This window comes from Notechis scutatus, chromosome 3 (assembly GCF_049901735.1).
Source record: "Notechis scutatus isolate UNSWTSFEM ecotype Mainland chromosome 3, rNotScu1.2, whole genome shotgun sequence".
Taxonomy (NCBI): domain Eukaryota; kingdom Metazoa; phylum Chordata; class Lepidosauria; order Squamata; family Elapidae; genus Notechis; species Notechis scutatus.
In genome coordinates this window covers 26,147,800-26,161,150 of record NC_142011.1, presented here as the reverse complement: position 1 = coordinate 26,161,150, position 13,351 = coordinate 26,147,800, and positions in this window count along the sequence as shown.

Genomic DNA, 13,351 nt, shown 5'->3' with positions numbered 1-13,351 from the left:
AGGGTAAAACAATGTTATCCCTAACATTCTCCCCTTTTGGGTAATAATAATAAATATTACAATAATATATCCATTTACACTTTCAAATCATAATTGTCACAACTCTCTTTAAATTTTACACCTTGTGCCTTTGTAAACTGGTCTGCAATATTTTCTTCCGTCATGCAGTACTCTAGTTTAATTAGACCATTTTTTACAGATTCTCTAACATTTAAGTATCTTAAATCAGTATGCTTTGATCTAGTCTTTACAGCAATGTTAGTAGCTAATTGTATAGCTGCCTGGTTGTCTTCGTACACAATAATAGAATCTTTAACAGTTATACCCATGTCTAATAATAACTGTTTGTACAGAATTAAGTCAGTGCATAGTAATGACAGACATGAAAATTCTGCTTCCATCGTTGACAAGCTAATATGCTGTTGTCTGATTGACCTCCACCCTATTAGTGTCTTACCAAATAATATAGCCATCCCAGATGTTGATTTTCTAGTGTTTATGTCAGTTGCAAAACTTGCATCTGCATAGGCACTAAGAATCAAATCACCTTTTGGCTCTAGATACAATGCATGATGCATTGTTCCTTTAAGATATCTTAAAATTCTCTTTAATGCTTGCCAATGACATTGATGTGGATCATTATTAAATCGTGCCAGCTGATTAATACTATAAGCTATATCTGACCTTGACCAATTGCTTATATATGATAAGCTACCAATCAAAGATTGATATATGGTCTTATCAAATTTGGGACTTTGAGCATCAATTTTGCAAATTTCCTGACTCATTGGAGTCTTTGCAGGCTTACAAAGTTCCATTTTATACAATTTAATTAATTGGCAAATTTTATCCTCTTGAGATATCTTAAATCCTTTTGTGGTTTTATTAATTGTCAATCCTAGATACTTTTTAATTTCACCTAAGTGTTTTAATTTTATCCTTTTGGCTAATAATGAAATAATCTCAGTAGCTTCATTATTGGTCTTAGTAATCAAAGCAATATCATCTGTAAATAATAACAATAATGACACCGTTCCATTATTTTCTCTTTTAAACATACATGGATCTTCTAAACCAGATTTAAACCCTATATTGTTTAATTCTTTCACAATATATTGGTTCCATTCATAGCCAGATTGTTTCAATCCATATAAACTCTTCTTGAGTTTCCAACAATCATTGCTATTTGCTTTATTATCATTTATACCAACTGGTTTTTTCAAATATATTGTATGCTGCAATGGTGCATGCAGATATGCAGTTTCTACGTCTAAATGGTTAACTTTATAATTATTCTTAGCTGCCCATACTAAAGCTGCTCTTAAAGTTGTAGCCTTAAGATTTGGTGCAAATACCTCATCATAATCAAATACATTTTGGTTAAATCCTTGTGCTACTAACCTAGCTTTATAAGTTACTTTCCCATTATTTCCAGTCTTTACTTTAAATATCCATTTGCACCCAATGGATTTTTCTCCTGGAGGTAATTTGGTTTCTTCATAAACCTTCATTTCCTTTAATGAATTTAACTCTTTTTCCATTGCCTTTTGCCAATTCTCCTGATCCTTAGCAGGATACATCTTAAGTTCATCTATACTAATAGGAACTTTATTTACTTGGCAAACAATACTTGCCTGATATCTATCAGGTGGTCTGGTTATACGCATTGTGCGTCTAGGTATAACAGGACTTACAGGTGGACTTTCCTTTATTTCCTGTTCTTGACTATCTATCTCTTCTTGATCAATTATTTTCTCTTGATCTGATTCTATTTGCTCTTCATGGACTTCTTCTTTAATTGGACTTTTCTTATAACTAGTCTTTTCTTTCTGCCTCTTATAGGGTTCTATAATAACATCATTATCTGAATCCTGCTCTAATCTATTCCATCCTATATGTTCTAGGAATTGTGCACTAGCACTGCAGTATACTCTAGATGTACCTGGTTCCCAGAATCTATAAGATCTATGATTTGCTTGATATCCAACAAAAATTAATCTTTTAGCTCTATGTTGTCCTTTGTGCCTGAGTTGTGTAGGGATATGCACCCATGCTGGTGCACCAAATGTGTGAATATAACTCAAATCAGGTTTCCTACCATGCCACAGAGTGAATGGTAATTCACCTGTTGTTGAATTAACAACATTGTTTAATATGTGATTCCCACACATTATAGCTTCTCCCCACAAATTGTCAGGTAATCCAGAATCAGATAACATTGTCCTTCCCATTGATTGCAGTGTTTGGCCTCGTCTCACTATAAATGCATTATGTTGAGGCCTATATGGTGCAGACTTTTTATGTTGAATACCTGCCATTCTAAGTCTATTCTGGAATTTATTATTTGTAAATTCCGCACCATTATCTGTTATAAGAGTTACTAATTTCTTTTTAGTTTTCCTCTCTGCAAATTTTAACCAATTAAAGAAATTTGTATACGTTTCAGTTTTTCTCTTCATTAAAAAACAGAAACCATACCTAGAATAGTGGTCCATAATGCTTAATATGTATCTAGCACCACCTACACTTGGCTTTTTAGGACCTATTATATCGGCAAATACTACCTCTAAAGGCTCTTTGATAGTAAATCCATCAACTCTATTTGCCGGTATAACTTTGCTTTTGTTTTGATTACAAGCAGAACATTGCAAATACTTATTACAAGGTTTCAAACTTATTCCTTTAGATAGTTGAACAGTTCTCTTAATCATTTTAAAATTTATATGACCTAACCTTCGGTGTAACAAGTGAATACATTCATTATGAGGTTTCTTATTATCATAAATTGTGTTAGCCATTATCATTTAACACATATAAATCACCTCTTAAAGATGCAGTAATTTTCTTACCTTCTTTTTCAATTAAACAAGTATCTCCCCTAAAGGTAACTATGTATCCTAATCTAACCAACATTCTAACTGAAAGCAAATTAAATTTAAGTTGAGGTACATATAACATTTTTATGTTCTCCTTTATAAAAGAACAATGAGCTATACCTTGACCTTTTGCCTTCATTTTCCATCCGTTTGCTAATGAGATATGTTGTGAACTCATGGACATTTTTACAAATTTTTTGTTATCATTTGTAATACAGTGGGACGCACCACTGTCAACCACCCATAAATTATTCTTTACAACTCCATTACTATACATTGCTAACTCATAATTCTTATTTCTTCTTTGATGGCTTACAGCATTCTGGCTTGCATTCTTGCGCTTTGGCTTCTTACAAAATCTTGATAAATGTCCTCTCCTTCCACAATTAAAACACTTTTTAATTGCGTATGCAGTAGGAGATTCATTATTTTCCTTTTGAGGTTGCTCCCTCCTTAACTGATCTCTTTCAAGTCTTCTTCTGGCCTCTTCAATCAATCTGCCAGTGATATCAGTTAAAGTTAGGCTTTCTTTAGGCAATATTTCAAGGGAAGTTACGTGGTCATCAAAACTTTCGTCTAATGAAGATAGAGTTATGTAGACCTGGTGTAGCTCAGAGAAAATTAACTCCTTCTCATGAAGTTCTTGAAAAATGCTTTTCATAGTATTCAAATGACTCAGCATATCACCATTCTTTTGGAGATACGTGCGAAAAAGCTTCCGTGTTAGATTTATGTGAGCACCAATGTTATCTGGAACATAAATCCTCCTCAGTTTTTGCCAACACCCAACAGCTGTTTGCTCTCCACGTATATGAACAAGCTGCTGATCAGTTAATGATAGTCCTATGATGCAAAGTGCTTGTTCATTTTTCTCTTTAAATTCTTTTATCTTTTGACTATCTTCCTCATCTTCAGGATCCCATTCTTCTACGTTTGGTGGGTTTTCAATTATGTTCCACATACCTTCTCTTTGTAGAAGTAGACTACATTTCATAGACCATGAAACATAGTTTGTTCCATCCAGCTTGGATATAAGGGACAAACTTTGTAGACTGACTTGTGCCATGTTTCACTATATGGATATAAAAATATAATTGATAAAACACAGCTGTCTGTTTACTGTAACGTGTAACAACACAAAAATCTCACTTTTTACATAAACCTGTTTTTATCCTAGTTAAACTGACTTTGCAGTCTCTCTGGGCCCATAACCAGTGTTAAGCCTGGATTCCCCAACGGGTGTTAAGGAAAACAAACTAAACAGAATGTGCAGCGAAGTCAGATAGGAAGACAGGTAAATGTGTGAGATAAGCCTTCTCGTTAACACGCAGTAAAAATACAGATACGCTTGTGCTATCAAAATTATAATTTATTCCATTTAAGAATTATAGCATAGTCATTATAAACAGTCCATTAGTCATATACCAAATTCAGTCAAGTCTTGTCGAGGATACTCTAATTGCAAAGTCCGTGTCGAATAGCCAGTGTCAGTACACATATAATAAATCTGTCCAAAACTTATCTTCTCTCCGTTGAGAAATATCTTCAAAGTAATCCAACACTTCTTCTCCTCCCCGATCCAGCAAGAATGCAGTCTTCAATAAGCCAGCCAGTAAGAGCCAGAGAGTGCCTTGCTGCTTATATAGTACTTTTACAGCTGCACCCTTAATTACATTCCTTTAGCTTAAAGTCACATACACTTTATGTGACAAACCATGATTCATCATTTTATTATCTTTACCCAAAACAGTTAGGGTAAAACAATGTTATCCCTAACACAAGTCTTCTGGTTACTTCTAGATCACAGTACTATATGCAATATTTAATTCAATCCATATGTGAACACCTACAACATGATAGGTTAAGGGCAGATCTACAAGATAAAAGCCAATCAAGAAGAAAATGTGGCATCCTTGGTGCCCTCTGAGCTTTGTCATTTGCTTGCAGACATTTCATTGCTAATTAGGTAACATTACCAAGATTGTTGTTACTGAGTGAGTAATGAAATGTCTGGAAGCAAATTGCTAAGCTCCACCCAAGGACTTCATAGTTCAACTCTGAGCTACATACAGTATATTCTCTTCTACAGGAAGAAAATACTGATATCGTGTCTGATATCATGATGCTGTTAGCAACATACCCTCAGTGAGTTTGTTTTATCAAGAAAAGCAACTACAGTATGTTTCTTGCAATAGGCTGGCCCAGTAGTACATTCTTGGAAAAGATGAAAAATCCAGAGTTTTTACTAGGCTGGGTAAGTAGCTCTGATCCAACAACACATTTAATAATGGATGTAATGTTTATTCCTTCTATCTTGGGAATCCTTGACTGCGTGGGACTCCAGGATCCTCAGCAGCCCCATAAAAATAAGTCTATGACTCTTTATGAAGAGAGCCAGTTTGATGCAGTGATTAAGGCACCAGATGAGAGACCAAAAAACTGGGAGTTTTAGTCCCCTCTTAGGTGACCTTGAACCAGTCACTTTGGGAAGGAAGAGGGAGGCAAAGGCAAACCACTTCTGACATCATGCCAGGAAAACTGAAGGAATGAGTCCAGGCAATTAGCAGGAGTCAACACTGACTGGAAAGTATGTGTGTGAGAAGACAGGGAGGGAGGGAGGGAGAGGGGAGGGGAGGGGAGGGGAGGGAGAAAGAGAGAGTCTATGCATTCTGTGCTTATATAATGCTCAACTAAATCTGTCAGCCTAAGCTTCCCAAGGGCTACCATATAATCTACATTAAAATAATCAAGTGTATTCATTTCAATGTCACTGTTCCACATATGATAACAGTCCTAAAATACTACTTCCAGAATTTCTTAATTTTAGTTTCATCTCTTTTATTCTTAAATGCATTTTTTTTTCTACAAAGGTCTCTTTCCAAAACAGTTTTAAATTTGAATCAGAATTTTCCCTGCATTTTGTCCATGCCCAAATATCCAGCTCCTGGCTCTAAAACACTCCTAAAACTAAACAATAGATGATACATCCATAGCCAAGTCCAAAAAGTAAGATGACAGATACAAATGCAAAGTTTGGGGAGAAATCCTTTCTTTCTTTCTTTCTTTCTTTCTTTCTTTCTTTCTTTCTTTCTTTCTTTCTTTCTTTCTTTCTTTCTTTCTTTCTTTCTTTCTTTCTTTCTTTCTTTCTTTCTTCTTTCTTTCTTTCTTTCTTTCTTTTTCTTTCTTTCTGTCTTTCTTTCTTTCTTTCTTTCATTCTTTCTCTCTCTCTCTCTCTTTTTTCTTCCTTTCTTCCTTCCTTTCCTGCCATCTTGCCTTATATCTAACTTATTTTGTGATGGTCTGTAACAATACTATTTGGGTGGTAATCCCCTCTACACATTGCAGGACTCTGGATTTTGCTCCTTAGATCTACCTGCACCATTAACGCTACATGCTGCAAGGCTCAACCAAGATTACCATTACAGAAGTATCTCTAGCAAAAGATCCGTGCAACCATTACCTCTATTTGTACTAAGCCCCTTTCTTCCAGGGCTGTAGGCTCAATTTAAGAGGGCTCTGAATTTTGATTCAGCATAAAATCAAGCCGTTACATACACTTTTCATTGGGGCTATACTGCCACGTCACCACAAGAGGGCAATATGTTGTTCTTCTTTGCAAAAACCATCCCTTCTATAGATTTCTGGATATATGATACTGAATTTCTAACCTTATTGGTTTGCTAATGCTTTAATATAGTACTATATGTAGTCCATGAAATAAAAATCAAAACCATTAAGACTTAATTTATTTCTTTGGATCTTTTTACACATACTGTATTTACATTGCATGACTTCCTGATCTCATTCTGCCTTTCAGAACATTTGTCATTATTTCCTCAAGATCAAATCATAGAGCGGGGTGGGGGTGGGGGCTGCTGGGAGTTCGCAGGGGTTCGGGAGAAGCCCTAGCTAAGATTCCCCACAGTTCAGAGAAACCCCCAAATCCCAATCCTGGCTGTCCCCACGCACCCTCCCAGGAGTCTCCATGGGACCCGTTTTGGATGTAGGTAAGTGCAGGGCGCGCACGGAGGGTCAGTGTTCTATATTAGCATTCTCCAAATCCTGAATTCTGATTGGTCCACATGGACCGCAACCTGATTGGCCGACTAAGCGGCCGTGATTGGTGCGCTAAGAATCTACCGCGATTGGCCGAACCAATCGCGGGAGATTCAAAGTGCTGTCATTGGCCGCCGAGCCGCGAGCTAGCTCTATATGAAGAGCTGCCGCGATTCCTAGGTCCTGTACAGAACTATATACCAAATAAAGAGCTGACTGTTCACTTTGGTCTCGCGTCTCTGTGGGAACCGATCTACCCGATCTAACAGTCAGGAAGGGTGAAAAAAAGGCCTCCCAGAAGTTTGGCTTTCAGAGTGCTTCCAGAGAGCCTCCGGAGTCCAGGGAGGGCAAAACACCCCACCACTGTCGTGCAGGAGGCCAACTAGGCCGTGGCCACACCCACCCAGTAACCGGGCAGAGAATCCATTGCTAAAATTTTTGAAGCCCACCCCTGTCATAAAGTGCTGATAAATTCTACAGTAGAACATCTACATACTGAATACATGGAGATTTATCATGTTAGCTGCATTTAAACTGAATTACTGTAAACCGAAGTTGAAAGATAATTCCTCTCTTCGCCCTGCTCATTTTGTCCTGGCTTGTGTGTGCTTCCAGAACTTAAATCTTATTCTCTCAAGATTGTGCACATTCTTATGTTGAAGGCCATGTTCACACAAGACACTACACTCTTAATCAGAACAGTGAAAGGCCAAGGATGTCACATTAAACTTGCAACCTAACATTTCCAAATCACATTCACCATCTAACACACAGGAACATAGCCAGGTGTTTAGGGCTTTACAAAAGACTAACAGGGTTGAGGCCATTCTAGTATCTGAAAGATGTTCCATAGAGCAGGGGCCACTGTGGAAAAAGCCCATCTTCTAGTTCCAGCCAGCCTCCTTGACTGACGGGATCCACAGCATGCCTATTCTGCTAGATCGGGTTGGATGGGTAGAGACTCTTGGGAAAAAGGCAATCCAATCAGTTCCAAGCCATATAAGCCTTTAAGGTAACCACCAGTACCTTGAATTGTACCAGTGGTGGGATTCAGATGGTTTTCACCAGTTTGGGTGAGCTGGTTGTTAAATTACCTCCCCACCCCACCCCAGGGGTGGGTTTCTACCAGTTCTGTCCACCTCTGTAGAACCAGTAGCTCTGAAGAGCAGCAGACATAGAACCGGTTCTATGTCTGCTGATGTTTTTGCCCACCCACCCACCTGGTCTCTTACCTGATCTTTATTTCCGGATTTTTCAACTTCAGCTGCCAAACGAGGCACAGCTGCAGTTAAAAAAAAACAAGAAAAGAGGGCTGTTTCAAAGGCTGCTTCTCTGCACGCAGCGTGCTGATGACGATTTACAGGCATGTGGCTCACAGCGTGCAGGGAAGCTCGTAAATCCCAAACCGGTAGTTAACCCTGTCGTATCCCACCCCTGCCCCACCCCGCTATCAAAGTGGATCCTGGGTGCTGCGCTGCAATGGAGAAATGGGCACCAGAGCAGCCAGCACGAGGGAAGGAGGAGGAGCAGGGAGAAGAAAGAGGGAAAGCAGCTTTCTCCTTCCCTTGTGCCAGCCGCTCAGTTGCCCATTTCTCCATTGCAGTGCAGCACCCAGGATCCACTTTAATAGCAGGGGGAGTAATTTAACAACGAGTTTGCCCAGGATCAGGTTGGCTGTTACAGGAGGCTCATCCCGCATAGGACAGGGATGGGCCATGCCTCCCACGACAGCCAACCTGAGTCTGGGCGAACCGGTTGTTAAATTATTTGAATCCCACCACTGAATTGCACCCAGAAACAGACTGATAACCAGTGCAGCTCACACAAAAGTGGTATTACTTGTGCTGTGTATCTGGCACCATTTACTATCTGCGCAGCTGCATTATGCATCAGTTGAAGTTTCCAAATGTTCTTCAGGGACACCCCTATGTAGATCGTGTTACTGTAGTCTAACCTAAAGGTTACAATAGCAATAGCAACAGCACTTAGACCTACATATGGCTTCACAGTGCTTTTTAGCACTCTCTAAGCTGTTTACTATGTCAACAAATGGCCCCCAACAATTTGGGTCCTCCTTTTACCAACTTCAGAAGAATGGAAAGCTGGATCAACCTTGAGCCAATCAGGATTAAATTCCTGGCAATGGAATATTGTATTCTAACCACTATACCACCGTGGCTCATGGGTGTGAGTTCGGGGTGGGATTCAAATTTTTAACAACTGGTTCTGTGGGTGTGGCTTAGGTGGTGGACGTGGCTTGGTGGTCATGTTATTGGCTGTGTGTGGCCAACTCAATATCACTCACATCGAGGCACGCACCTCCTCGCATGGCCTCTCATGACTGTGGGGATGCTGCAACAGTCGTAAGTGTGAAAAACGGTCATAAGTCACTTTTTCAGTGCCATTGTAACTTTGAATGGTCACTCCACACAAGCAAAGTACCAGCAAAGGAGGGCAAAAAAACTCCAGAGACAGGAAGTCTAGTCCTGCCAAGAATGTAATAAGGGTTAACGGAGAGGCAGTTTCTGTAAGCAACACCAGAATGTTTCCTTCCTGCCTTCCTTACAGGATTAGGCCAGTAATTTCTTCTAACAACCAGTTCTCCAAACTGCTTAGAATGTTAACAACCGGTTCTAGCGAATAGGTGCAAAGAATCCCACCTCTGTGTGAGTTACTGTGAGCAGAGCCTCCTGGCATGGGTCCAACTGGTGTACCACCCTTGATCTTTATGTAAACTAGGGAGTGGCTTGCCTGAGACATTTACTCACACTACTTTCTTAGACTGCCTTAGGTCCCTTTTATCAAGCTACTGTCATAGAATAGAAATAGAAATAATAGGAATAGAAGAGAAGAGTTGGAAGGGACCTTGGAGGTCTTCTAGTCCAACCCCTGCTCAGGCAGGAAACCCTATACCATTTCAGACAAATGGTTGTCCAATATCGTCTTTAAAACTTTCGATGTTGGACTACCCACAACCTCTGTAGGCAAGTTGTTCTACTGATTGCAGCCTTGGTAGCAGTTCTTCCTGTCTTTCAAGACCATTCCTTCTGAACTCTAGATCAATGAATCATTCATTTCCTTCTCAAGGTCATCCTTTCTACATAGAGTTAGGGCATGCTCTGGGTCTTTTCAATTAAAGAGTGTCATCTGTTGGGTTCCAGGAAGAATACCTTCTCCAGTACAGAGATTCATCAGAGATTAAAGTGCCCGCCTTCTGTGAAGCTCTTAAGGCTTGACTATGCTCCTATACTCCCAGGCACAAAAGTCAGGAAGTAGTCGAACTTGTAAGATGTGTGAACTTGCCATGATGGGCTTGTCTTTGGTTGCCCATTTTTTGTTTTTCTGGAAAGTTTCATAGGCATTTATTATTTGTGCTATTTGCTGCTACATTTGTTGTATCAGCTGCCCAGAGCCACTTTGTAAGATAAGCTGCAATATAAATCTGATTGATGATAGGTAGATTAGTTGATCATCTACCTATCATTAGGTGATAGGTAGATAATAGGTGGACTAGAATCCTTCCATTTGCAAGACCTACATGAGAAGGAATATATTTTACCCTACTTTGTAGTAATGATTCAGAATTCAGACTCTGCAATTAAGAGAGTATAACATGACATCCTTGTGCAATCTCGGACTAACTCCAAAATGATTATCTAAAGCAAAGGTAGGAATCCGCTGTCTCCCAGTGTTATTCAACTCCCGTATGGCTATTCATGATTGGGGGTCAAATCCCTGAACCTCACTCAGAGGCTTCCACAAAGGTGGGAGGGCACACGCAGCCTTCCCTTTCCACAACATTTTTAGTAATTGCCTATTGTCAAATAATCACACTCTTTATTAGTGAAGATATGTTGCATGTAATCAAACTAATTAGCCATTTAATCTTGATTACATCAATTGTAAGTCAATGCCATCTCAGTGCTATACCTGGTCTGAATCCTACGGAAAAGGTTCCAGATAAAGGTTCAAATGCAGGATTCATATTTCTGAGCTAACAGAAGGCTTCCAAGGATTCAGCCTATCCTATATTTCCTGGACCCCCATCTGACTAAAACAATACATGGCTTTACTGCTTCCCCATTCTTCTTTCAAAATCATTCCCTATCAAGTCTGAGCATCAAGCAAGCCCTGAACCAGTTTATATTTAATTCCTTCCAATTGAAAATTATTCAATTAAAACAATGCAGAAAAAGATAGTCCTAGAAAAAGCAGACAGGCCAGGGTGGATAAGGTGAATTCAGCAATTAAGGGGGTCAGATGATTCACTTCTTTATCAAGGGTAGTTATTATCACTTATTAAGCTAGCATCTCTATATTGCACTTGATTTGATAATGATGCAATTATCATGGCTTTTAACAAGATTAAATAGCTAATTAGTTTATGTGCAATGTAACTTCACTAATAAAGAGTATGTTTATTTGACAATTGGCAATTACTAAAAATGCTGTGGAAAGGGAAGGTTGCATGTGAGTGAGACTGCACCCAGTAGGATGGTGGGAGGAGTAGGGGGTTGCTTCAGGCCAGGAGCCAGCCATACTCGGGGGTGTAGTGCCTCAAGATTTCTGTGGTCCACACTTCAAAAGGGACTTGGGCTCCCTCTAACACATTCCTCCAGGTTGCCAAAGCCCAACGACCGCAATTGCCTCCTTCTCCCATATAGCCCAATTTCGTTCAGTAGAACTGAATTTTTTAGGTGTATAGGCACACGGCTGCAGTACCCCCTTTTCATTGTGTTGCAATGGCACTGCTCCTACTACTACGTCACTAGTGTCAGCTTGAACCACAAAAGTCAGATCAGGATCGGGATGTTTCAATACTGGCTCCTGGGCGAATAATTGTTTTAAATCCTCAAAAGCTTGTTGGCATTTCTCTGACCACTCAATGGGACTACCTGGTTTACATTTGGTCTGTGGTAATTGTTTTGTTAACTCTAACCTTCTCTCAGCCAGTCCTTGAGCAGTGAAGATTTGTCTTTAAATGAATCCAAACTCCAGTTCTTCTTTAGGACAGTGATGGTTTATTCAATATAGCATCAAACAACAAATACATCAAACAACAAATAATCAGGCAAGAATGGCTAAAAGCCAGGCAAGGTTAGAGTTGGGTTTGAGTTTGTTCCTTTTCCTTTTATCACCATTATCATGAGACACACCACACCACACCCAGGCCTATACGCAGTTCTAATTCTGGAGTTCCAGTTCTGGAGAACCGATAGCAGAAATTTATTGACAATTGGCAATTACTAAAAATGTTGTGGAAAGGGAGTAGAACTGGCAAATACCACCTCTTACTGGCCCCGCCTCTATCTATTCTCTGCCTCCCAAGTCCCAGCTGATCAGCTGGGTCTTCTTTTGTTGCCCTTCACAGGAGAACGGAGTTGGAAAGCAGGTTAGTGGGGTGGGGAGGGAGCAGGGTTTTGCAGTAACCTTCCCACAGGAGTGGAGAGGGAATGAGGATTTTGCAGTATCCTTCCCCTGCCACACCCACCAAGCCACACCACACCTACCAAGCCATACCCACAGAACCAATAAGCTAAAAAAAATTGAACCCCACCACTGGTCTAGTCCAATGCCGTGTAGGGCTTTTTAGTTAGTAAGTACCACCTAAAACTGTACCCAAACATTCACTGAGAGCCAGTGCAGCTCACAAACAGAGGTGTTACTATGATGTATTATAGAGCTCCCAAAACTGACCATGTCACTGCACTCTAGACCAGGTGCAATTTCCAAAAGCTCTTCAAGAGTATGAACAGTGTGTTAGCATAACCCAACCAGGAGGTGACTAAGGCATGAGTTATAAATGAGTAGGGTCTTCTAGTCTAAAAAAGGCACAACTTGCACAAAGGCCACCACCTGTTCTTCAATCAGGAACTGTGAATCCAAAAGGATCCACAGATTGTGCACCGACTTTGTCTGAGGAAATGGAGTCTCATTGAGAGATAAAGGTGAACACTCTCTGGGTTTGAGGGATGGTCCTGGACAAAGCTGTGTAATTGGATACAATCGGTAACTTCAGCCCATATTGTAGGTGACCTTCCCCAGGGGTTTCATGCAGATGCAGGTAAGCTGGAGTCTTAAGGAAACGTACAAGGCAGGGACTCAGTCTTAATCTATTCCACATTCTAAAACTGACTAGAACCACCCAAATGCTGTGGCTACCACTCCCAATCCCCTGAGCCAGTCCAAAAGGTCACTGTGACTGATAGTACTGAAATTCTCAGAGAGATCAAGGAGGACCAGAATGGATGCGGTACCCCCATTCCAAGCCCATGGACCATTAATAAGTGTAATCAATGCCATCTCAGTGCTATAACATGATCTGAATCCCACTGAAAAGGGTCCAAACAATCTGCTTCTTCCAGATCTCTCTGGAGCTGCAAGCTAACCATTTCTCAACAACCTTCCCTAGAAAATGA